The sequence below is a fragment of the Macrosteles quadrilineatus genome, unplaced genomic scaffold (genome assembly GCF_028750875.1).
Source record: "Macrosteles quadrilineatus isolate MER2022 unplaced genomic scaffold, UCM_ALF_1.0 Scaffold_1__1_contigs__length_201487025, whole genome shotgun sequence".
In the NCBI taxonomy this organism is placed as follows: Eukaryota; Metazoa; Arthropoda; class Insecta; order Hemiptera; family Cicadellidae; genus Macrosteles; species Macrosteles quadrilineatus.
In genome coordinates this window covers 126,861,835-126,888,633 of record NW_026542594.1, presented here as the reverse complement: position 1 = coordinate 126,888,633, position 26,799 = coordinate 126,861,835, and the positions used below count along the sequence as shown (strand labels likewise).

The 26,799-nt window shown below is 32.8% G+C and overlaps 1 protein-coding gene across 9 annotated transcripts in view; it reads left to right on the top strand.

Annotated features, from left to right (window-relative positions):
- The window catches only part of LOC128984528 (synaptotagmin-7-like), an 831,102-nt gene that overhangs the window by 649,907 nt on the left and 154,396 nt on the right, over positions 1 to 26,799 (top strand). For 2 of the 9 annotated variants that reach the window (XM_054403908.1, XM_054403889.1), the window contains exon 1: positions 20,028 to 20,132. The exons of the other annotated variants lie outside the window; for them this stretch is intronic. The gene's annotated coding sequence lies outside the window, so the exon portion shown is untranslated. Of the gene's footprint in view, positions 1 to 20,027; positions 20,133 to 26,799 lie in introns of those variants that run through there. 9 annotated transcript variants of the gene reach the window in all.

Below are 26,799 nucleotides of genomic sequence, written 5' to 3'. Positions count from 1 at the left end.
TGTTTTGTCCTTGATGTATACACATTTTGCTGATAAAAGACCGCATTAATTATATGAAAAATATGTGTTGATGAGACAAGTTCATTTAAGACGGACTAGATTTAGTGGCAATCTGCTGCAAATACCTATACATCGGACAATAATTTATAACAAGTCATTTCATGTTCAAACAATTAGATTAATCAACAGGTCGAACGACAGCCTAAGAAATGCTGTAACGATTCCATCATTTAATAGAGTGTTAAAGAAGGACATTTTGTTAAGATATTAAGCTTTTCTTTCCTCTCTATTATAACATTATTATAACCAAACACATTGAGTGAAACCAAGCTAATGTTGTTATCTATGATTTAAAAATCCAATAAAATTTATTTTTGAAACAAATATGTTTTGTATTTTTGAAAAAGTTTTAGTTTTTTGTTTGTTTATAACTTTCAAAAGTATTTTTCTTTTAGTAATAAGGTAGAGTTAAGTTGCCAAGCCACAACTGACATGTAAATGTTGTACGTAAAGATAGTTTAAGTCTGGTCTGGTGTAAGAGTGGACCTATGGCCCAAACCAGGCCAGGGTAAATAAATAAATTGTCAAATTGTCTCTCTCTCACATATACCCCCCCCCCCCCAATTCACACATATATCAACAAGTACAACCTCACTCACACGTATCTGAACATTATCAATTTCATTCCAATTATCCATAAAAATCCTCTCCTTGAATAACTGCTAGTACCTGCTACTGGTACTAACTTTTTTTCAGTACAGTTCACCCTTAGGCCTGGCTCACCCCTTGCTTTGATGGATCCAAGCACAAGTCCATAGCCATATGGCCAGCAAATGCAAGGTTAAAAGAGGGTGCAAACCTCTTTAAATTAAAAAGTTTACCGAAAATCTGAGAATGTTTTGTCAATTGTAACCAGTTTTTTGACGAGTAAAGTTTTTTTTTTTTTTTGTTGTCAATATTTTCAACCACTTTTTAAAATACAATTAACTAACAATAAAGAGTTGCTGTTTATGGCAAAATGAATTTATCTTGAAATTTCATAATCCTACGCAATGCAGTAACAATATAAGTTATTTAATAACTGACATAGCATTATTGAAAATCGGTTGTTGGAAACTCAATAACTTTTACTTCATTGATGGGTTTGTTATATCTATTTTAAGGAGAAAAATTAATAATGGTAGCTGATTTTTCAAAGCGCAGTGAACCTATCAACATTCTAACAAAAGAATCTCTTCCTCGAAATCTATAATCGCTTGAAATAAGTTTTCGTTGTGACGTTAATACAGCCGTTTATGAGTTTGTATGTTTTCAAAACATTGTCAAAGTTTAATATCGTTCGGAAGATTGGTTCCTAGAATAATCCAAGCTTTTGTATCTAAATAACAACTGATGTGAGTTAACTCATGTGAAAGTATTAGACTCTAAATACTTGTATAAAATGTAATATTTGACGAAATTCACCTGTTGCTTATATTTTAACCAACAGATTATAATCTGATTATAATAGGGTGAAATCATTAAATCATAAAAGCTAACAACTTTTAGTTTGAAGATGGTGTTATTTACCCACCATTAGTTTAACTATGCTTCGTGTTTCTTGTTAAAAACTGAACTTTAGTTTTGCTAACCTGTAAAGGTGAGTAAGTATTTAGTAGGTGTGTTAAACCCATTGCAATTTAATTTGTGAGCTTCTACAGTAGCTTTATAAGTGACCTTTTATGGTTGGATAAGTTCTTATAATAGTGCAATCAAGGCTTTATTTAAAAAACATATTTTATACTAGGATCTCTATTTCTATTTATGGTTGAAGTTTCGTACGACATTTGGCCACTCATCCATTTAGAATGACTGACCAATCAGTATTCTTAATGCTGACTTTTGAAATCAATATTCTGGAGGTATGTCCAAATATATATTTTTTTATTTAATGGCAAAGACATTTTTTCACGGCACAAAATAGTATCACACCTACAAAAAAGCAACTAGTCCGTTATATTAGAATTTGTTCAAGGAAAAAAACAAACTCCCAAGGAATAAGCAGAATAAGTGATTTTGCGAAATTCCAATAAAGGAAACAAACCATTGCCACAGACCTACGGTCGGGACCGATTTACTTTCTTCGTTTTTATGTCCTCAGAACCCATCAAAATCTACCAGAGGCCATACAAATTAACCGCCGCGTATACACACATTTCTAGCGAGAACCAACTACACCGCACCCCTTGTGGCCAGCCCTGCTATCGTGCTACACACCGTACACACGTAGGGTCGTCAAGTGCTTTTACTGTCCGTGCGTCTGTATCTCCGTCACTGCCTTTTTTCTTTAGGTGATTAATTGAAACATGTTTGCGGAAAATGGTTTAGCAGCAAAATGAAGTTATAGTGACATTCCAAGTAAAACTTTTCTACTTTTTGAAATAATGTTTAATGAATTCAGCTATTTCAGGTCATGTGTGCACTATTCGAAATGTACCAACTGCAGGTCAAAGGTGTAGGAGTTTAAAATTCCCTCTTTCTCCTGTTCCTACGCTGGAATAAAAATTTTAGACTACTTTGAAAAGATAAATTGTTCATTGTTCACATATATTTGATTGCTTAATTGAGGCGGCTTTTGGGAAAATTATTACTATAATGTTTTTTTTTTATATTTTATCTTTGGTCTGTGCAACTACTGTAACGACATCCAGTAAAATGTACTATTTAGTGGAGAACTACAACAAAATACAATTCTATAGTTTTCATAATGTATAAGAGTTAATTTTTTTTTTTTTTTTTAATTTTCCTAAGAGCTATCGCCATAGGTGGCATGAAAAGACCTAGTCCCGGGACCGATTTATTTTACATTTTGATGTCTTCAGAGGCCGAAAACACTATTAGTTCCATTTTTTTCTTTCAAACAGGGAATAATTCTAACAATTCAATATTTATTTTTTTTATCCAAGGGGGCTCATGGAAATCCGCTTAGTCTGCAAATTTGCTATGACGGGGATCGTTTGGAGAGCCTTTGTTGTTCAATTTTGTTCAGTTTTGATAAAATTGAAATTATGTATTTATCTATGTTTCCAAAGCCTATTTTGTATTCATGCATACTCTTTCTTTAGAATTTTTACGTAATACAATTTCTACCAAACCTACCAGGTCAAGCCAAACCCGTAGTCCGCTTCAATAAATTGTCAACGACAACTGATATCTTCACTCCTGCCTACGGGAATCATTTTCGCTGATTTTCGCTGGAATTTATCAATCTTCTTATAGAAACTTTTATAAGCTTGTCTTTTGCCACTAAACACTGATTTAACAAATCCATTGTTATGAAGTTTTTTACTTATAAAATCGTAATAAGATTAAATAGTTTGATTAGCACTTTCTAGAAGTCTCACGAACTTCTGTATCAAAACTGTGGGGTGGACATCAAACTTGTCATACCGAATTAACTCTACATTTCGCTTATCATTTTGAAACATTACTAAGAAGCTCTTCAAAATATATCTTTCACTTTTGTGTCACTTCTACTTTGTCATTTGGTCCTTAGTTTTCCAGTTTTTATTTATGGCTTTGAATCGTTTCGTGAAGGTACCATTTGAGATGGTTCATAAAATAAAATGATATCACAAGTTTCATTTAAAAAAAAAACAAAAATGTAATTCAAAAGCACTAGTTTTAATGAAATAACGAATTAAGTTTAATATTAAAATAATGGGCAAACTTCATTACTAGGGCCAAATAGGGCCAAAGGCCTTTTTACTCTACTCTATTAATCAATTTATTGGGGAGGTGGACCCAAATCCATAAATTCGCGAGAATATACATAGGCAAGCTACTTTTTGGCCTAAATCAAATCTTCGGGGCTATACGGTATTTGGATAAACCACCTAACATAACTAACATTTTGTTCAGCTTTGAATTTTGCTGACAATATTTGTCTATCATCCGTAGTTAAATTTTCTAAACAAACAGCAGGGGCCTATTGCATAAAACTACAAGTACAAGTTTACATATTTACAGTTTACAGGTCCCTGTAATTACAATTTATCAGTTACAGGTGTTGCTAGAATAATTTGTATACTTGTAAGAACAAGTACAAAAAATGTTAACAGCTGATACGTCTTCGAATTTCCCATATAGGGAATAAGCTATTACCGTAGGTCTTATGGTAAGACCTAGACCCGGGAACGATTTACTTTTTCGATTTGACGCCAAAAACACCATCCGACCAAATTCATATATATTTGTGTGTTTGTGTGTGTCCGTTAGCGCGATTACTCGAGCAAAAATGATTTGATTTTGATGAAATTTGGTACAAACGTGTAATCTACGTTTATTCGTACGAGTTCGTGAACCAGCATGATCGGGCCAAGGGAACGGGGTTTTACGGGGGGGGGGGGGGGGGTTTATGGGGTAAAAAATAATTTTCTAATTTTTGACCCTCAAAACACAAAATTTCCCAATTTCTCTTCAGACCTTTTTAAAGAGTTTAAAAAACAAATAATTTAGTAAATCAAAGTATTTTTGTACGGTTATTGGTAGCGGAGAAAGTTAAAAAAAAACTTTAAATTTGTCTGACTCCCATGTTATTCTTATGGAGAATATTGTAAAATGTTGTAGTTTGCTTGGTTATTGATATATTTTGATCAAACTTTGCAAATTTATTTATTTTATACTAAGCTATTATTATTTTACTGAAAATACACTATTAGTTGCCTTGTAGCAGCAAACCTACGTACTCGTTAAGCCTAATGTTATTTAAATAGATTTAGGTTAATTAAAAATCAATTCAGACAAATGGAAATTTGCTAAGTTGGCAGGGTTGCTGCGGTGGGGGCATTTATAGTTAGTAGATTGTCTATTAAATTAATGTTAATCAATAGTTAACTAATTAATTTAGTGATCATCAATTATATATTCCTTATTTGACTATGTTATCTACAACATGTAGTTGTTTAGTTTTAAATTCCAGTTTGAAGTTCCTTCTTCGACGTTGTGGATCAAAAGAATCATCACTATTCCACATCTTTGTCTTAAAAAAGAATAACTTGTACAATAGCAACAAAGGTTTACAGGCCAAAGAAGCTAGGTAAAAAATTCTTACATTTTTACAGGTATATGTAAAATTGTAATAACTTTATTGCAAATACAAGTTTACACACCTGTAAAATTGTAAAAAAATGCCTGTAAATTTGGGTTTTTGAGTAGTTGTTACAAGTCTGTAACTTGTAGTCCTTGCAACACCTGTAATTACAATTTCTGAAGAATTCTTCAGAAATTTGCCTGTAAACTTGTAAAATTGTAAAATTGTAGTTTTATGCAATAGGGCCCTGGCCTCAATCAAATCTTCGGGGCTATACGGTATTTGGGTAAACCACCTAACATAACTAACTTATTTTAGCTTTGAATTTTGCTGACAATATTTGTCCATCATCCGCAGTTAAATTTTCTAAACAAACAGCTTTTCCTGTTATATTCTGTTACTGAATTTGTTCAATGTGTGATTCAGCTTTTTCATTTAGCAATAGACACCTTGATACATCGATATATCGATGCTTTTTCAGCTATTAGTAGCTTACAGGAAACTTAAAACTGTTAAGTGTTCTTAGAGGTGTGTTTAAGTATCTTATAATTCTATCTAGCATCGTTTCTATCTTGACTAGCTAGCCAATTGCTGGAGTTGTGAACTCGGCCCTAGCAACGATTTACAACAATCAACTCAACAGCGATGAGTGCAATCGATATTACAATCGATTACTACTTTTACTACAATCAGTTGTTCTATGCACCACTTTCAACCGTAGTACTCAACTATTGAACAACTTTACACCGTATGTATTGAGAAATAACCATCTTCACAACATCGTAACAAAAGACTGTAAACTCGCCATTGCTAGATTAAAAAAGCAAAAATATTTTTGTATTAAGTACTCGCAAATAGAATACAGAGTGCAAATAACTTGTAAGCCAATCGACCTAACATACCGTGGATTGACGGATAATTGTTCCTCCAACAAGTTTGACCCCATAAATAGATATAAGCACATATCTTGACAAATAGTTATTATTAAAAAAATCGTTAGTGATAAAGCTTATCCAGAAAACTATTCCAATTATACCTTGTTTTTTTTATTTTTTTAATGTTTGTATATGGAACAATTGTTGGCCGTGTATCTGTTTGAAACGTAGTATATAGTATTACTAAAAGCAAATACTCATTAGACACACAATTGTTTCTCATTTAAAAGGTTCGAGCCAAAAGTCAAGTTACCTTTATACTATATTAGGATGTCATCACCTGATTTCAGTAGTTTATTTACCACGGGAAGTTGCGTTTGGAAAACCAAACCAATAATCAATACTTCCGGTTCTATAGGACAGCTGTTGATTTATTAAGTCCTGTATTCATGAGAGCTTATTTATTTCAATTGTTGTAGTTTAGTGCAGCCTTAAAATTTTTTGTGTTTGTTGAATTCTATTGGTGGAATAATCTTATAGCTTTTTAATCTTACTACTTGGTATTTATTTTGTGTTGTGATTAAAATACCATTCGTACCTCGAATGAATATGTATTTTACTTTTTGAGGTGACATCAGCCTTTGTCACTCGGTGTGACATATATCATTTAAATAATTTCCTTTAGTCTTCTGATTCCTTATTCCATAAAAGATGTAATTAATAAATAACAAAAAATATGACTGTATATTTCTTTACATACACGATCAGAGTATTTGGAATTTCAACTAAGTGTACATGCAATGTTGACAAATTCACATGAAAGTTAAGTCTGAATCTACATTCATCTACGTACTATTTGTGTATTGGGTATTAAACCATATAGCGTGTAACGTGTTACATAACATATTTGTTTTCAACCAAACTTATTACGTTATGCTTTTTCAACTATACCAAATTTACTTAGTTGATGTGTTTTACTCCTACTACGATTGCATTTATCTTTGCACTTTTTAATATTATTGAGAAAAGAGGGGGGTTTAGGTATGTCACAGAAACCTCAATATCTGAAAAGGTGTGTAAAAGAGAGGGGTACTGAATGGTTTTTTATTCGAGGCATCGCTTCTGAAGAATCTTTTTATAGGTTTTGGGAAAAGTCACTCTCATTTCGGCCCCTAATATACATCGGGTTTCCCGAGACCTTAAAATATGCAAAAATCCAAGAAAATGTACCTGTTGAAGTATTAATAGTATTAATTAATAGTACGTCGCGTATTAATATAATCCAACCCTTACTTAATTGCCCATCGATATGCAAACTACAAAAATTTATACAATTACCTTTATATACCTTACACGGATCCCTTTCTAGCTCTAAAAGTATTCAATTGCACAGTTTTGTTAACTTAGAACCACTTAACGAACCAGAACTTTCAGTCCTTTAGATCAGATGGTAATTTATATAGTTTCGACCAAGAATTATCAGTTTGTCAAACTTCTGCATAGTTCACTGCTCAACCATTATGCTCGACTCTGTCCTTTCAGCTTGATTGTGTATTTCATACTTTGGTTTGATAAAAATAACCTCAAAGCATCTGAAAACAATTTACTGGGACACTGATAGCGCTTTAACAAGGTCATTATAGATAGTAACAAGACAAAGGATATGGAGGATTAAGTATTAAAAGCTGTCAGAAAGGAACGTCACACTCGAACAACAGGTATACCATACAAGCAAACATCTATCTACAAGTTAAACAAGAGGGTTGTGGAATGAGGGGAATATGTCCTATATGAGGTGAAGGAGCACCTAGTAGCCAAAAGCAACACCTGGCAGCACTAGTCACTGTCAGTTATTGAGCGCAGCACTCTACACTGCAACATGGCCAACAGTTTGCTGTTTACCCTCAGCAGGATAATACATCCACTCAGTTAAATACCACATTTTATCCTCTCTATGTAACACATTATCCATTAGTTCTTAAAATATTCCTTGCGTATTTCATTATCTCTCGCCTTAGTTGTTTTTCTCCTTAAGCGTAAATTAAACAATATAAATTTTCATACAGAATACAGTTGATATATTAATTCCATTCATAACTAGATAAATAATTAAAAAAAATAAACATAATAATTATAAATGTACAATAAGTAAATGAATAATCTGCATATTTGATTAAACCACGGCTTAAACAATGCTGGTGTTCAATAAAAACGTGTGTCATCCCTAAATGCTAAATTTTAAATTCAATTTTAAATCATATAAACAGGTAATTTGTCAATAAAATGAATAAAAAGTTGGGGAAAATGGCAGCTACGCTCTGCAGGTTTATTTTTATTCATCCCATAAAGTATAGAAAATTATTTCCATTTTATTTGTTTAATCACATTTTATTTAGTAAACTCATGCATTACAAACGTGCTGTTTTCCATACAGGCTACAAAATTCCTATAATATTTTTAAATTATATGGAATTTAAATAAAGTTCATCAATTCAGTTAGATTACTATTTGTAGGCATCACTTGTCTTTTTGAAAATAAGGAGAACACAGTCCTTGTCACCACAGTTCATTTCACATACAAACGCACATTTAAAATAAAAATAAAATAACGGACTTAAGTTCTCTAGTTCCGACGTTTCCCCGCACCAATATTAACGTGGGGTTAGATAAATATTCTTGTCACTGAAAATTCCTATTGCCGAATAACCCACTTTGTTGTATGAACGATCAATATAAATGCATTCTATACTGCAGTTAAATATTGTTATTTCTGATCTCTTATATCTATTAAACTACTCATTAATACTATATTCTTTATGATTAACCGGTGTAAAAAAAATAAATGTAAAGAACAATTAAAATAAAAAAAAAACTAAAATTAAATTGTTCCGCTATAACATCTAATCTTCAACGGCAAAAATTTTCGTACTTAAGGGGAATCATCCATGGGGTTATTAGCCTTACTAAAACTCTATTGAGATAAAGTAACATAGTTCCAAACTCGGTGGAAAGATAGCGTAGTAGTTCTCCTTACTTTCCATTAACAACTTTTGCCTCGTTCTTCATATCAATCTAACGTTCTCTAATCTAAAAGTGTATGTTCATACACCCACAACAACCTACGCATTGAGTGTTATGTCGTTCATGTCAGATGTAAGTCTAAGCGTACAGTTCTATTTACTCTGACCTGGTTTGAGTGTATACCCAAGAAGATAGAAATTCAATTAGTCTTCAGATAACCTGGTTCTTGGTTTATGATTGCAACTTGTATCATATTTATAAACAACAATGGTCGCAACTATGGTATTGGTTTCATTCCTATTATCTCGATCCTGATATATTTGTTGTACACGTCGGGTCGGGTAAGGTTATATTAGTTTTGAAATAGGCCTACGTAGTTCGTTGATCACTCCTATATTCTTGAGATATACCCAAGGGAAATGCAGAATTATTCAACCAAAAACACACTTTATGCTACCACTCAGTTATGCTGATCCTAAATTTAACTACGTAAATGCATTTGGAATCGCCTATGTGGAAAATTATTATCCTTCACTTATATCTGATTGTAATATACCTGAGTTGGGAGAATATATCAATCTGAAACATGCCATGATATTGCCAAAAACAAATATATAATGCATTTAAAGTAAAAGCAAAAAATAATTAAATCGTAGTTCAGTATACCCATTCATAGAGCATTCGTTATATGTTTACAGTTATTTATTTTTTATCTAAAACTTTCTTTTGAAAATCTCTTTACCATCTATCAACAAACAAAATCACAATGCAAAAGCGATCACAAATATTTATTCAATTATTATGCCTACTAAATCCTGAGTTTGTCATTTTCTAAATGTGGTGATTTACAAAAATTTGATAAACAAGATAAATAAGATTTAAACACAAAAATAAACTATTTACAAGAAGAATTTGTACATTTATTTAACCAATACTTGTTCTATTAGTAAATAAAAATCACTACCCCTTTTTTGTTACTCAGTATCATACAAACGTTAATATTATTAAGATTATCGTAAGCATTATTCTGAGCAGTTGAATACTGTTTATAAATAACAGTTTCTAACAGCACAATTCACTGTATCGACTATAAACAGCAGCATTAAATATGGTCAAATGCCATTGGCTTTCTATCCATCAATAAACCCATCAATGATTAACAGAAATGGTTGGGCTAATGTCTCATTCCGACCAGTAATGGTTATAGCTAACCTCATATAAAATTATCCTTCATGCATTTTTAATGCCAGACCTACAATTTTAAATACAACGAATCTTTATACTATCATTGACTTTCATTTAGGCCGCATTGGTTAGAATTAATTTCTTAATTCTTAATTAATTTCAGCCTTTAAAAAAACTAGCAAATAAAACTATACTTTCATCACTTAATGCATAATATTCTCAAAATACTCTGCTCCATAAATATTTTTGAGGAATTATGAAAACCTAGTCTGTTACATTTGCAATTTGTCCTGTCCAAACCTTGCCAAGCCAGACCTCAGTCAAACTGTCTTTAACACCAAGATGCTTCACCTATTAAAATACTACTGCCTACACTAAAATGCTACTTTCTATATACTTAATACAAAAAGTGGTTTTCATGTAACATTCCTTTTCCAGCAGTCCTGCATAAATATCCATTTATGCTGAACAAATTTCCTATGACAAGTTAAATGTGAATTGTTTAAAATTTGTTATTTAAAATTTGCTCCTTCAATTGAATGTTTAATCATAGTCAGATAGTAAAAAAGATTCTAACAGTTTATAAACATTTGTATTTGAATTAAAATACTTTTATGACAACTGTTGAGGTAGGAAAATCAATTTTTATATTGGAGATCTAAAATAAAAGATTAGTAGTTCTATTCACCTATTAACTGTTCAAAACAAACATGATCTTGAAAAGGTAAATGGGTATTGCACTGAAATTATTTTGCCTCGGAAAGTAGTTTTGCATCCTATTAAAATGTTAAATTTCTGCATGGGTTCCTCGTATAATTTAATCATCATTATTGGTTTAAGTGAAAGAAGTTTTCATTTACAAAAAAAATGTCTATTCCTAAAACCTACTCGTATCCTTAATAGTGGTGGCATTCGTAAGTGATCCTTCATATTAGGATGGGTTCCGGAAGACCGGATCACAGTATCATTGCAAAGATATAGGTCATTTATTATTTCTAGGATTCGGATTAGAGCCACGAAACACTAGGCCTACTAGACATATATATTAAGTAGTACGATAGTAATGTGTATTTAAACTACACACACTCGCGTGCGCGCTCAACTGGCTTAACCGTTAATTTATAATATCATGTATTGAAAAACATCTTTGGTTTGTCATAAGAAGTTTAAGCCCTGCCTAATAATATACAAGGGAAAGTTCTACAAATTTATACAACTTATGTTGTTTTAACGAATGCTTCCCAATGGCACAGTGATGTTTACATAAAATGTTGGCATATTCCCATGAGCTAGGTCTTCATCGATATTGATCAACGTAATATTTGTATATTGATCAATAAATCATATAACGAAAAGCAATCACTCATGAGCCGCAAGTTCGTTTTTCATTTTAAGGTTCGAACTCACCAGCAAAGTTTCCTTTATACTATATAAACACTATCTATATTATACTTTCTATTATCAGTGTTAAAAAATATTGTTCCGATCGGTTAATATTTATGAATGCAGCAAAAATTTAAAATACTTTTAACGCTTCTGAGCATTTAAATTTTGTCGTTTGACGATGTATTTTAGAACACATACTTTAATAACAATAGTTCGTATCGTCTATCTAGCGGGGTCAGATTTTCCGTACGGCGGACAAGACCGCTAGAGTGGTTACTTCTCTTAGCCGGTTGGTGGCCAATGTCGAGGGCCTCGTTCCAGTCGTAGCAGGCTGTTAATGTTTTCGGTCCAGTCCGTACTCTTGTACGGTGCGGAGGTGTGGGCAGACGCACTAAATAAGGAGGTATATATAGGATGCGGCTCGCCCAAGTGCAGCGTCAGGCAGCACTGAGGGTAGCATCTGCCTATCGAACAGTGTCCGAACCCGCCGTCCTGGTGGTTGCTGGAGTCATCCCCGTCAAACTTTTGACACAGGCAATTTATCAGTGCCGTGGGGAAGACGAGACACGAACAGAGGAACGCACCCGCACCTACCAGCTGTGGCAAGAGAGCTGGGAACAGGAGACACGGCGGCGCTGGACCAGGCGACTGATGCAGCAAGTCCAAAATTGGGTTAATCGGTGTTGCGGAGAGGTGGACTTCTACCTCACCCAATTTCTGACGGGTTACGGCTTTTTCTGGTCGTATCTGTTCAGGATGGGCAAAGCCGTGTCACCTGATTTCATATACTACATTACATTTACATTTACATTTGTTGTCATGAGAGCCGAAGCCCCCTGACTGCTTACCCGGTACCTATCCTTCAGGACATACCCGGGCCCCATGATGTAGGCCGAAGCTTACGCATCAACCTTTAGCACATCATGGGCGGATGACTTAAGGTCATCAGGCTCGCCGGCTGCCGAAGCAGACCCTTCGGAAAGAGGGTTGCCCCTCAATCCTAACCAGGGATTCCGGCTGCTTGTTTAAGCGTCACTCCACCTGGGTTCCACTAGGTCGGAACCTAGAGGTCCATAGTAGAGCGCCCCGACGCATTTAGTGCAAGCAACACTCGGGACCTATCTCATCCCTGACAGGCAGAACCCGCCATCAATAGCAAGGAGCCAACACCATTCACTATAAGGCGATATTCGTATAATCGCAAATAGGCACGAGAGAGGGACAAACGAGACGAGACAAGGAAGTGTAAGAGAGTTTCTCTGTTCGTGATAAACTTGGGATTTCATATACTGCCCAGGCATTTCCGATGACGTGGACCATATTTTTTCCACTGCCAGCGCTGGAAAAGGGAACAGTTCGTAGGACTGCTGACGGTGGCCACGGTCATACCGATGATGACGGAGGGTGAGGACAATTGGACCTGTTTGTCACATTACATCCAGGGTATTCTCCGCACCAAGAAGTTCAGCCTTGACCGGGATGCGGTGTAGGTCGTAAAGAATCTAAATGCCAGAAACTGCGTGTGAGGTCACATATTGGCCTGACTTGAAATAACGTGACAACAATTCCAGGTTTGTGTCCAACAAAGTAAAGGGGGTTTTTAGTTAGTAGTCTGATAAATTCAAGAGTCTCACACTACAGGCTACCTGTGTGCGTAAAAGCATTTTCCCTCCTCTCCCTAAAAAAATCTTCTAACATTTCTCGCAAGTAAAGTTTTCATAGTAGTTTGATTAAACCTTTTAAAACTATTTGTTTTAAAAACCTTTTGTCTAAAATCTTGTATATTGTCCAAATCACAATTGACACGTGAACTTTGAAAGCCAACGGGGAAACCAAACAGTTAGTACATCTATCCTACCATGGACAGGATTGAAGAATGTTTTATCTGAAACCTAACATATACATTAATATAAACACATTGTATTTACAATAATATCGATTTTGTAATGTTCAATCACCAATATCAATTTCATTATTTTAACCAAAAACTGCCATTGAATTGAAATTCTGCTTAAAACCCATTAAACATAGCCCATATATGAAAATGCACTTCAGCACTTGACTATAAGCATCGAACATACACAATATCAACCAATATGAAACATCCGTTTTTTTATAGTTTTAGTTTTTATTAGTTTCAAGAGTGGATTTGAGGTCGAATTTGTTGTTTTTGTATAATATTCTAGTATAATATCCCTCGTATTGTTTCATATACAGATCCTAAAACTTGAACTATTTTTCATGGGAAAACATTGAATAAACTTATGCAGTGCGGTAGAGGGAAATGTTAGTTATATCCACGTGCAAATAGGCACGAGAGAGGGACAAACGAGACGAGACAAGGAAGTGTAAGAGAGTTTCTCTGTTCGTGATAAACTGACAACATACTTGGGTTACAGACTGTGCCTATGTGTAAGATCTGCCGATTTGACTTTAACTCGTCAAAAAGTTAAATTTGTTGTTTTTACTACACACAAACTATATATTTTAGGGTGTAACAAATTAGTGCCATCTTAATATAAATATCTTAAAATTTTCTCTCATGCAATCTATAAGTTTAATTTTGCAAGACGATTCTAGGAATCAAATTTGTTGAGGCCTGAGAGGTCGTAGAAGGCTGGGAGGGGTCTCAAATTAAAGGTATCTGTTTCGTGTCGACAGGGGAAAATAAGGGATTTCTAAAATGATCTAAATGGATATAATGTAAGATTTTCACCGTAAGAATATCCGTAAGAATATTGGCAGCCATGAACAGCTATATTTGTTATCTTCAATACAGTTGATCATACACTATCTTCAAGCCAATGTATACTATAATGAAACCAGAGGTAACGTAATCGATAATTTGAGACAATCGATAATTTGGGACTTTTTCAGTCTACAGTAAAAATAAATCGTATAATTGTTTAAGCTGAAATAGTGCTGAAATATCACTGTCTGAATATAAACAGTCATTTGAATATGGAATACGATACAGTAATGATAATTTGTGTTGGTTGGATTAAATATTCAATGGGATTTTATGTAAATGTGTACAAGTCATAAAATTCCAATTTAACTATGTTTTTTTCCAAATTATTTCCGGGTACTTTTTATCATGTTTTTAATATTTCTGTGTTATCGTACGAATTCCCTTTGATGTGTTTGTGAACCCATAATTATTTAGTGCTACAAATATGATATCAATCTCAATCTCAATAAAAACAAATAAGATTGAGAGATTTAACAAATGACAAAAAGTTTGAATTTATTATTAGGTTGTGTAAATAGCATTAAATTGAGAAGTTTCTTTGGTGTATTGAATAAATTTTTCTCGATGTTGACAAAGTTCAGAATATCGGTTAGCCAATTTAAAATAATGTAACAAGCTTGGTTTTTATAGCATGACATAAGGACACAATGAAAAACTTTTCAAAGTCCAAAAAATTATGCTACTGCATATTTAAATGAAACTTTTTCTGAGTGATGACAAAGCTCAGAATATTAGTTAGCCAATTTAAATTAATAAGCTTGGTTTTATAGAATGGTATAAAAACACAATTGGAAACATTTTCAAAGTAGTCAAGAAATATTGTACATTAAAACGAAAAATGTTTCTGAATAATGACAAAGTTCAGAATATTGGTGAGCCAATTTTGTTTAATAAGTTTAGTTTTTGTAGCACGATATAAAGACACAATGCAAAAACTTTTCAAAGTTGTCAAGAATTGTTATTTATTAAAATGGACTATAAATAGTTATTATCCTGTCAAAACATATTTTTCTTTCTTTCTAGTTCAATAGAATTCAATAGAAATAAAGTTGTCCTAAAATCGTTGCATTGAATTTCATGTATATGTTTCCATAGCAAAGTGAATGGAATTTTGTTGACTTGTTATCACTATAAAATAATATTCAACAAAGTTTATAATTCACGGTTGAGTGATTGAGATTTTACAATGGTAATTAGAAACAGCATACCCTACTTAACATTTGAAATAAGACTTCTTTGTAACTCTAGACATTCATCTTAATATTACAATTTATCTGTAAGGGTTCTTTGAAACAATATTTTAGCTCCATTAGGTATAATTACCTATTTTTATCTGCATTAAAGCTATATTTAGGGGATTGGTGAATCAAAAAAGGTTTACTAATTCAATAAAATATTAGTTCTGATTACAGTAGAAATCCTATATCATATATTCGAAATAACAAAAATATCAAATTTTAAATAATATAAAATAATAATCAACGGTTGAACTAGAACTTATCACCCTTCAAATGTCAGCCAAGTCAAAAATGTCCTTTCAGAAAACAATGCTACAGGTATTTAGGTATCTTAGCATCTTTCAAGTTAATAATATGACATCACCGTTTGTTACATATAAATCATATAGATATTTACTACATTTCCCTGAGAGCCAAATAAAAAGGATGTTAGATGTTTTGGCTTTACGGAACAGCTTTGAATATGTGTAGCCTTACTAACCTTTTTAAATCTGTCAAGGCGATTTGACGCTGAGGAGGCTGTATTTCTCTCTATTCCCTCTATTAAAGGATAACAGTAAAAAAGTTTTGTTCATCTTCTTGTTATTTTATCTCCATAATACAGATGAAAATGTTATTTCTATAAAACAAATTATTATAACGTGTAACAAAATTATTAACTACAATATGATTGAATTAATAGCGAATTAAATGATAATAAAGTATGAAAATATTAACTTAACTAATAATTATTATCAAACTGAAACTGAATCAACAATAGATATGACAGTATATATAGCAAAATTTGGTCATAAATTAATAACTTACCACGTTAGAGATAAAATTTCTTATAAACATAACCAAACAACTCGATATCTTAAAAAAAAAATGGAATTAGGGCAAAAAATCTGTGTATGGCAAGAGAATACATTTTGTATTATTAGGTTGATTCTGGAGAAGGTATGCATTTACTATGTAATCACCCGCTGATGGATTGCATTTAAATTTAAGTCATGTACTTTTAAAGGATATAAAACTCAACCCAAAATGTTTTCCAACATTTAATAACCTTAAATTATGCAGAACAATTTGTCCGATTTGGTTTTTTTTACAAAAAACTAATTTTCAAGTTCATACAATATAAAGGATGATTTTAAAACTCGTCTTAAGTTACGAATTGTAATTTTCTGTAAATTATCCTTATCTGATAACCGTATGTATCAAAAAAGGAAAATATCACTTATGTATTGTAGATTTTTTGAAAATGATATGTGATTGATTCTCCTGTCTGTAGTTACAATCATAGGCCATAAAATATGAGTCATCATGAGTGCACTAATTATTTTACGGTTTGTATTACATGACGTATTTGAAAATACGAAAATCAAATCAAATCTAGCAACTATTATAAGAAGATAATTATAAAAGCTATAAAATCACAACCACTCAAATTTCCATTGAAGCAACAATGTCAACTGAGGACTTTACCTAAGTCAAATACCGAGAAACAGATTATTTTAGCTCCAATAAAGTAATTGCGACATTCTTTTGTAGATGACTTTTATATTTGCATACCATTTTCAACACGATCAATAATGTTAATGTTTCAATTAACAAAAAAACTAGAAAACTACATTTTTGTTAACCTAGGTATTTTGAGTTTTTTTTTTATGGAGACTAGTGTACCAACAAACGAAATGGATATAATTTATCTAAAATGAAATTGCATTTCCGATTACCTGATATATTCACCGAGTGTCACTTGTTGTATTGTATTTTCATAAAAGGTTTTAATGTAATTCCTGCAAAAACAGATTGGCAGTTCCATTATTGATGAATTCGTTCACTTATAATCTGTTTACGTATATTCTTACGTGGAAGCCGTGGGCCCAAACATTGCACCCGTCCCTCACTATGCTTCGCTGAAACAATATTTGCGGTTTGTCTTTCGGTAAAATAAAATGTATAACGATAAAACACTTAACTTAAAAGTGTTTTCTAGGTTATCCATTAATAACATTTTTTACCATCATGAAAATTAATTAAGATTGCAAATATTCCACATGATCAGTTATTGAATACAGTTATTGCAGCGTATGATAATATTAGCATATGTATATCCATTCTAGTTCAATATTGGTGTTTCATTGTTTAGTATTAATTCAGCGCTTCGCCAACTTAAACAAATATGGCCGTATATTTATAGTTTCCCAGCGAGTGAATATTTAGATTTTTTTTAATTTCGCCGTGATATATCCCATCACTTGTTGCCTAGTAACTGTTATATCATTTATTGCGTTCAAAAATGAGCTATTAATTAGAATGGATTTAATATATGGTATTTTACGCGTACGGTTGGGTATTGTGGTATTAATTTTAAACCTAAAAAAAAAATAAAAAGATATACGTCTACTAATACTAGTAATAATAAATTTACACTTATACTGTTGACTTACAATACGGTAAATACATATGAATGGTGGTAAGTAGTGATCGATTTCGATTAGACACTCCAATCATCATCAGACCCAATAGGCGAATCAATATATCTTTTTGTTTTTCAGGTAATTTAATAACACGTACGATGCTGATCAAGAAGTTAACTTTAAACCTAAATACCTTAACATTCTCAAATATAATTTATCAATGGAAAGACTGTTAAATGTGAAGATTACGAATGTTAACGTGATTAATATATTGGAGGATTATAACCCTCATTTTGGCCCCTTAGAGATATTTAGAGAACTGAGATAACTCGTTAAAATCGTACAATCATAACTTGAGGTATATTGTATTGTATTGTATATTGTTCTTTTAGATTCAATGTCAAATAGGTAAGTGAGTTGATGTAATTGTAGATGTAATTGACAAATTGATATTGATAATAATGGGAAATTGATATTTTTAACCTGGACTTCTGTTTCATAAGACGCAGCATTATCTTCCTTCCATTTTAGAAATTCTTATTAAAATATTTGCACAGCTGGTGTTTTGTTATAAGCTAAGGAGTTCAGACCTATCTACCAATATTACGTAGCCCAGTTCCTGAGATGAAATAAATCATTGTATTAAAAAACTGTTTTTACATTCGTATTTAATTTAGGTTTTATTTAAAGTCATTATTATTGTTATTCAACTTTGGTCATGAAAATCATACATTTCTTTAATGATGTAATGGGCTTATCTATAAATATTTTTATAGCTTTGGGATTATTGCCAAATGGATAGTTTTCGAGCAACATCCCACATATGGTAAGAATCTACATAGATCCCTAGCTATAAAAATACGATATTATAAACAATTATATATGTTTGTAAATATTTAAGGAATATATCTAAGCTAAGTGTAATAAGCCAAATAGTTGTATGTAAGCACTGTGGTAAAGTAGTGTTTATAGTGCTACCGGCGACTAAAATTCTTCTTAGAGGGACGCCTGCGGCTTCTAACTGCACGAGATGAAGTATGACCAGGTTATTCTGGGAATTCTAAATTTTATTGAAGGTGTGAAATAGAGACGACGGTTTTACGCTAATTACAGATTTAAGCACATCAATCCACTATAGGGTTGTAACAATGATATTAACAGAGTGTAGCCTGGTAATATTACATGGAAAATATACAATATTGTATACAGGATATCGAAGTAAAATATGTGACTCACTTTGATACAAATTCACTGACCACACTTCAAGTGGTTAAGTGATTATTGATAAGCAGAATATATGAAGGTTCTAATAATATTTAAATTATGATAGCATTAAAGTGCTAGTTTTTCTAAATATTTGGCTACCATACATATTTACTCCAAGCCAATCACAGCTTACTTTGGTTTAGACCTTGCTGCTTTTGGCCGATATGATTAGGGTTAGATGATGTTTTAATGAAAACCATAATGTTCTAATCCCGGTGTGATACGGGGAGCGAGCTGGCGTAGTGGTTAGAGCGCGGGACTTCAGTCCCTGAGGTCCCGGGTTCGATCCCCGCCAAGTCACCAATGGATTTTATCTAAGTGATAATGCCGCAACCCCTAGGTCTAGCCTGAAGTAATGTGAAAAACAATCCCAGGCTCGTGCCTAGCGTCCTTAGGAGACAAAAAAAAATCCCGGTGTGATTGGAAAGTCCGATTTCCACACGATTTATTTGACGGCCAAGTAGATATTCGGTACTGGAACACCTGTAACTGAAAACTCAGATTCTACATCCGAATTTGGAAGTAGTTTTCTGCCAAGGATCTGCTTCCCTCTGGGAGTTATCGGATACGGTGCGCGTCGCGTTGTTGTGCGAGATGGGGAAACGGAAGATGATGATCGGGGTTTAGGAGGTTATGAGGGTGAGGTGGGAGTGAGTCGTGGGGAAGGGGTTGTGAGGGGTTCCCGGTGGCTCCAGTGCGCCGGGGCACCAAAACGGGAGGCCACCTACCTACCCTCGCATCAACAGTTGCTCCTCAGCCGCCACCCGGACTCTACGCGCGGGCTCCCGACCACCTCTTGAATGCAACGATATCGTTGCAACACTTTATCAACGTGCGGCCGTATCTTCCCGAGTCCCGCCGACTGCCTCCCGTGCTCTCCCCACGTTCGCTCTCCGTGCTTGACTTATTCGGTCGTAAGTACTGTAATAATGGGTAAGATCGATGTTTTTTATCAAAATGACATTTAACATTAACCTAAAGGGGTTATACCCGCCAAGAGTACAAACACGCGAGTAAAACTATAAATACGCTCGTAGTAACGAGTTGTAAGTTCCGAGAACGCCAGATCCGCTGTATGAGAGCGAGAGTGAGAGAGAGGGAGAGAGTGAAAGTGAGAAATCGATGTTTATATGGCTCGCTACAGGTGGCACGGACCATATGGTTAATTGTTACAAGCCTTTACATTCTACTTAACTATCATAACCTCATAAACGTAAGCTATAATAAACCTTAACAAAGGCCATCAAAATGCGGCCTAAATTCTTGACTCAATGGGGCTAATTTTTAATCGTAGCTTAAATAGATCTGTTGTAATAATTATGCGTTAGTTTAAAATATCTGTGCGTAATATCGTATATAATTGTAAATTTTTATATTTATTTACCCACTACAGAGCTCATCAAAATGTGGCCTAACCTCTTGACTGCAATGAAGTAGCTTTTTGTAGCACAAATATCTAATTCCAATGTCGAAAGAATAGTTTTTATCAATAAAAAGACCTCAAAATCGCATACAAAATTATGAGTCTAGAATAAGTTCTGATATCTACCTCATTAATTACCATTAAGAATAACTAGCTATGACCCTTTTATCGATAATTTTTAACTAAGTTTATATTGTATTTTTATTAATGATATAAAAGTATATAGCAATGGAACTATTTACGCTGATTAAATATAAAATTTGGGAACGCAGGAGACCTGATTATTTCCTTAGGAATATATTATTAAGACAGAAACCAAGCAATACTAATGCGTAGGACTGGTGTTTTTTTTCAAACACAAAGATTTATATATTTATATATAGTGTGTAAAGACATTATTTAATAGTTGTACAATTTCTATGACCAGTACAGTATTGTATAAAGGACGTTAAAAAACAAAGCATTTGTCATGTTGTTAATACAGTTGATTTTCAGTATGACACAAACAAATTAAAATAAACTTGTTTATTAATGTAGTAAGAAATAACACAATAGTAACTAAATTTGTAATAAGTTCAGAATTTGCTATTGAATTTTATTTTTTCCTACTTGTCAGTCAGTGTTATACTTTTCAAAATTGTTCAACCTCATTTTACCAGAGTTATCTAATTGCAAATAAAATACCACCATTACAATACCACTAGTAGTGGTGTTCACTATAAATATATTATTAACTGAATGTGTTTTACCTTAATACTATAAATGGTAAAAAATTCCTATCGTCCCGTCGATTGATTCTATTTCTCTACAACCATGGTTTCAAACATAATAGTTCTTTTCAAGTATTACAAATTTTTTATATTTTTATTTCCATCTACTCATAAGTTACATCCGAATACCACACCTACTTTTAAAATACTTTATCTTATGGATAATTTTTGCATACCAGCAGAAAACAATTTTTTACAACTGGAAACTCTTACTACAAAGATAATATCATTAATCTCATTGACAATAGGATGCTGTTACGACCCCCTACAGTGTATTATCATTAATAACTTGACACCTGAATATCTCATTAGATAATCAAAGATTTGCGCATTAGACATGTGTTGTAAAACATTTTCTGGCAATAACTCTGTAATTCACCAGAAAAGTTATTTTGTGTTAGATTGAGTAGTTACCTTTACCGTGTTGTTTTACTCATTGCCATTCATTTCATAAAGGAGTCCATCAAAATGTAAAATATATAATACATTTTGGAATTAACACTGGGAATTCAAGGCATATCTAAAGGACGTGTATCTTATGGCTTAACTAGGACATGCTCTGAAAGTGTAGATAAGAAATACAAGTTTGGGGTCAAGGAAATTTTTACAATGCAATTTTCAAGAAGAGATTTTCAAAACATCCATTCAAATCAAGTTTATAACTTTTCCATTGTAATTCATTTCAAATTACTCCAGTAAGCATGATAGTGGGTTTTCCCAATTTGTTTGCATCTATTAATTAGATGATATAATAGCCTACATAAAGCAAGTATTTTATTCCATTTATCAGCAGATTATAATAATGGATGTTACAAGTTAATTTGGTAACTCTTATGAACACAAGTTTCAAATTGCAATTTAAGAAAATGATATTTTGAGATTTACATCAGCTATTTAAGTCTATTTTAGATTGAAAATGGGATTAGAAGTATTTTATTAATTAGAAAAAATATCGATCTAATTGATCTAAACGACTTATTAAATTTCTGTTTACTAATATGCTAACATAAGATAAATAAAACCACGAATGGTTACACATGTAACAATGTGTCATATTTTGTATCTATACAATAAATCGGTGTTAAGGGAAATATAGTCGAGAAGCGAGAGATCTAACAGATAAGCATCTTTTATAGAGCATTTCTTTGTCAATACAGCTTAACTGTGTCGGTGGCGGATACATTTTAGGACTTTATATTACATTTTAAAAAGAAAGAGGTTGCTTTTATAAATAATCAGTTAAAAATGCATTTAACAATATACATGATGGAAAAAAAGTCCCGGAGCGGCCAAATATTAAAAAAAGTGATAAATATATAGCTTCAAAGCTTAATACACATTTTATGGGCATTTAAATCTTTTAAACGCTTCATTCAATGATACGCTTCCTTCTAATGAAGGATAGGATAGGATGGGATAGGGTCCTACTAGGAGTCAGAAGAAAATCATAAACATAAGCATAGGTTGATATGCACATCACTTTTAAGGCCTATACTAGTAGAATACAATGCCTTAAATTTCAACTCAAACGGTCAACCGAGTCAAAGATGGCAGCCGATAAAGACCTTTAATTCGATGTGCATATCGACCTATGCATATGTTTATGATCTTCTTCCGACTTCTAGCGGGCAAAAGGTATGCCTATTCTAGAGCTTAAAAGGGTGTGAGTATAACACTAATGCAAATTCAACGCATCTTTAATAGCTGTCATTTTTGACTCGGTTGTCGATTGAGTTCGGGTTTGTGGCATTGTATTTTACTAACAAATACCTTTATTTAAATATGCATATCAACATATGATTTTATTTCAGATTTTCTTCTGACTCCTACCGAGCCGTTACCCTGAAGAGGTAGTGCATTACAGAATAATGTGTTAAATTTGTTTAATTCCCAGGAACCGTGTACCAAGTTTTGAAGCTCTATCTTTATTACTTTTTAAAATATTTAACCGTCCCTGGACTTTTTTCCATCCTGTATACTACATACCCTTCATTGAATGGATTAAATAAATCAACTACTTTTGATACTATGAATAGATATTTATTCGTTGTCTAGCATTCCTATTTCTCGTCTTTCTTTCCTAACTGCCGCTTAGAATACGGCGCAAACCTACAGGTGTTTACTGTATCTCCAACTATATCCGTGAAGACTGACCCTTATCTCTAGGTACACCAAAATAAATAAATACAAACATAAAAATAAATATAAAAAAAGGCTTCCCATGGGGCCGTGGCTTGTAGTAAAAAAATTTAAAATTGAAAAAAGGTGCTAGAAATTTTACTGTTGAACACTATTCGTGTATATTGCAAGCCTAATTTGTCGAGGAAGCAAACATAGGCTGAACCATATTGTTTGTTTAGCTCAGTAAATAAAGCATATACATTTGCTTGCTCCAATAACAAATTTTCTGGTTCAATAGCAATAAGCCCTATAAAAAGGCAAATTCGTGTCTAAAATGCATTAAATCGTTGAGAGTAAACTATTTTACTACACAGCAGTCTTGGAAATAGAACTTCTCGGTCACTTTTGCGGGATTTATGCTTCGTCTTCTTTTATAACCTTAGCTAGCAGCGGTTTGAATATTACATTTTATGCGCAAATGCTCAACTAAACATGTGTGTTTAAGCACATTATATATTTATAAATTGGATCCGTAAAATCCATTTTGTTTAATGTTTTTCTACAACAGGCAAAACATGATATTCGTTCAAAATATGTTTTATATCAATCTAATAGCCTCACTGAACACAGAAATAAAGTTAGACAAAATTAAACAGCTCAAGCAAGCCTTTTCCTAAAGAATATGACAAAGCAGGGGTGGCTTATGGTGAACTCGTCCCTTTTTATGCAAGTTATTTTTTTTATATTCGGTTGCATCAGTAAATGACATGTTAATACTATGAATTACACTAAATAAAATCAGTTCCATCCACTTTCTACTTCAGTGAATAATTGGACCAATAAAAGATCGTGCTGCAAAATTAGGATCACTTTAGGAATGAATATATTGCCCGATCTGAATTCTTTATTCATTCCCAATGGCAATTTTGACATTCATATGTGACTTTGCAACGTGCACCAAAAATAATATTGTAAGTTTTATATTTAAGGTATCAATAACAAAAACTAAAATAATTGTATAAGCCTCAATCATTTAAATACAGCCAATGAAATTAAAATCATTGAACTTCCATAAGCATAAAATGGAGATAAACTATTGAAATTGCATAGGATATTATAGCGAAACACGATCTAATAAAAAAACATGAATACTTAACAACAAATACAAAATATTAAATGAAACCCATGTCTTTAAATTAATCACACCATGCGTTATATAGGCAGTTATCTCGTTTCAGTAACGTAGTTTATGCCTTTATCATGGATTAAAATGTTTCTATATAAACATTTGATGATTAGTAGAGATGATTAATAAGGAGTACTCAATGAAAATTTCAAATTGAGTTTTACATTGAATCAACTAAGTTGACGTTGTCACATTAGCCACTGTTTTTCGGTCAAAGGGTCACAGAAGGATGAGAAAACATCAAAGATGTAAAGTCTGAGGTCTAGAGGAGGGGGGGGGGGGAGAATAATTGATTGGAACTCACCCCCTGGTCTAATGACAGCACTCAAGTCTCAGCACAATAGTTACAAGGAACGTCTCTTAGGGACGCCATTGTCTAAGGAGATTCTGAAAAAATTGCCAACTTTTTAACAGCCCATCTTTCAGTTGTTATTGGTTTTGGAAGGAAAAACTGGATGATGAATTATTTTTCTTACCTAGCAAAGTTAATGCTTGTGTAAACAATAAAATCCTCATATTTTTTGTCAGTTATTAGTTGAAGTGAAGTTAAGGGCCGCATTCTCTACAGCGTTAAGATTGTACTGATTCCGTTTGGTTCAGGTACTACTAGACTCTGAAGGGACACCATCTAGTACTTCGTTTGAATATTTATTCAAACAAAACAAAAAGATGAACTCAAGAGCTGAATCCAACGATGATTTCAAGAGTTTTTTAGCTATAGGACGTTTTCAACTTAAAACCAATATCATAAGTAATTTCGTCATCCTCCTTTTCATCATAAAACAAATGGCGACTATACAAAGTAGGTATTTTAAGCCAAACCTGTTGGTGATTTCCTATTAAGTCTAGCTACTTCTGCGACAAATGTCCTTTCATCTCATGGTACGCAAAAAGTCAAATAGTCCTCCCACATGGCCTCGATGTGTAAGAAACTAATTTGATATGGAAAAATGCAATCATGAGGAGAGTTGCAAAAGGAAGCAGCTGTCTGCATAACAAGCTAATTGTTTACCATAAATATGTTTTTCCAAATTTAATTCAGAATAGAAAATGCAAACCCTGCAACAATCAAACGAGTAAACATAAAAACGATTGTATTGGTGTTAAGCCTCTTGGGGACAACTTACTAATTTTTGCCAAATTCCACATTCACTAGTACGTATCTCAAAAAGTATAAAACTTTAAAAATAAATAAACATAAACTTTACACCGTTAAAAAAAGAAAATGTCAAAGTATTTTACAATAGTTCCGAAACGGCCAAAAAAGTTATCGCAACAATGGGCAGCCATTTTATTTTACCATCAGTTGTTTGTAATGTACTAATGTACTAATCATTTTCTATGTGACAAAGATGGAAAAAACTGAGTCTCCTATTACAGAATTTTCTCGTCGTATTTGGTATTCATTCTCAGACTACTAAAAGCATAACTCGTTGGTTAAGACAATTTCAAGACATTGTTGACACAAGAGATGCTGTCTCGTGTGTAGGACGAATTCGACTATCGCTTAAATGTTTGCCATGTAGCAGCACAGTGGGACACATTGAGCATTTCGTAATCAATTTAAATAAAACTTTAAAATTTTCTCTTTCTAACTGTGTAAGACTCATTTGTTTGTGATTAATATTTTTCGAGATACAAAGTCCAGAAACTGGGTCCATATTTTTAATAGCCCTATATGGTATACCTTATCTATATATCTTATATATACCTTATCTTATATGGTATTACCTTATCTTATGGTATATTGGTATACCTTATCTTTCAATAGTTAAAGAAATATAGAAGGATTTATGGGGATCCATTTGACACTCACTATCCCTGTATAATAGAACTGTAGATTTTTTAGAAACCTATTCACGACATTAAGATAAATTCTTATTTCATAGAAAATACCTGATCGCAAAGGGAAATCAGAGAAATTTCGCTAAATTTCCTATTATACATTACATCCCATATTAGTATTTTGTTACGCAATTATTTCAGTTAGATTTCATGTGATTTGAAGAGATTAATGAAACTGAACTTTATATTACAGGCCTATTTAATACAGTATGTTTAACTGAATTATACATTTGCCTCTTTAACCAGTAATTAGCT